Source organism: Mastomys coucha, unplaced genomic scaffold (assembly GCF_008632895.1).
Source record: "Mastomys coucha isolate ucsf_1 unplaced genomic scaffold, UCSF_Mcou_1 pScaffold14, whole genome shotgun sequence".
NCBI lineage: Eukaryota > Metazoa > Chordata > Mammalia > Rodentia > Muridae > Mastomys > Mastomys coucha.
This window is the reverse complement of record NW_022196896.1, coordinates 70,322,554-70,323,808: the sequence shown is the minus strand read 5'-3', so window position 1 is coordinate 70,323,808 and position 1,255 is coordinate 70,322,554.

Here is a 1,255-nt window from a genome sequence, read left to right as displayed (position 1 = left end):
GGGGAAACTGGGAATGGAGAAATTTACATGTAAATAAAGAAAATATCTAAAAGAAAAAAAAAAGAAGGGAGGGCAACACTCAAGGGTGACCAGATAATGAGCAGAGAGTGACATTTTTGAGTGTAACTCATAATTTCTTTTACTCATTGAGTCAACAATGCCTCCTTCACAGTAGCCTGCCTTCTTTCACACTGTCCCTAGGATACCTGTCTCTGACTTTGCTTACATCTGATTCTAGAGGCCTGAGAGCAAAGTTGAAGGAATTATCAAGCTGATCAGAGAAGAAATTGGGCTGTCCATAGATCTGTGGGTTTGAACTTTTAGTAATTTACAACATCCTTAACATGGTGGTGCCAAAGCATAAAATATTAAGGTATTCTAAAAGGTTTGAGATAAGAGTGTGCAAACACACATAAAATTATTTACTTTGGAGGTATTTATATTTTACACGCGAAAGGTGTTTTTAATGAGTTAGGTTTTTCATTCTCATTTCTCAATGGAATAGATTATAGGAGATAAAGGTTTTATTTAAGATTTATTTTTATTTACTTGTTTGTGGTGTGTGTGTGTGTGTGTGTGTGTGTGTGTGTGTGTGTGTGTGTTATACCATGCCTACAAGTGCTCACATAGGCCAGAAGAAGGTGCCAGATCTCATGGAACTAGAGTTTCAGGAGGTTATGAGCTGGGAAACATGGGTGCTGGGAACCAAACTCTGGACCTTGGAAGCACAAATGTGTGGCAAACACTTGGTAAATATTTAATGTCCTTATGAATTGTACTCACTCAAGCCCAACCCTCTCCCCTCTTTGCACTTCTGAGAAAGCAAGATCAAGATGGGAGTTGAAGATGGCAGCCACACAGATGGCAAAGCCTGATGTCTGCTCGTTGTGAAAATGTGGAGTTTTGATCTTGAATGGGAGTTTAACACTGCAACCTTACATGGTTGAAAAGATTCCCCAGTAGCAACAATTTCACATCTGCATAAACAGCTTTCTTATAGCTGAAGGAAAATATAGAAGGAACGGAAATCACCCTGACCAGGGCTAACGCTATAAAGCAATCACATCTGAATGAGGATCTTACTTCAAATCACAGACTTTTCAACTTCAAAATGATCTTTATCTTTCACCAGAGACAAATTTAGATTGTTAGGGATAAGATCCCTTCGTATTTGCATTTTCTGCCAGCATATGTATTTTGTCTCAATAGGACTTATAAAAAAAAAATAGACCACTCATGGCAGGGTTGGGAGGGA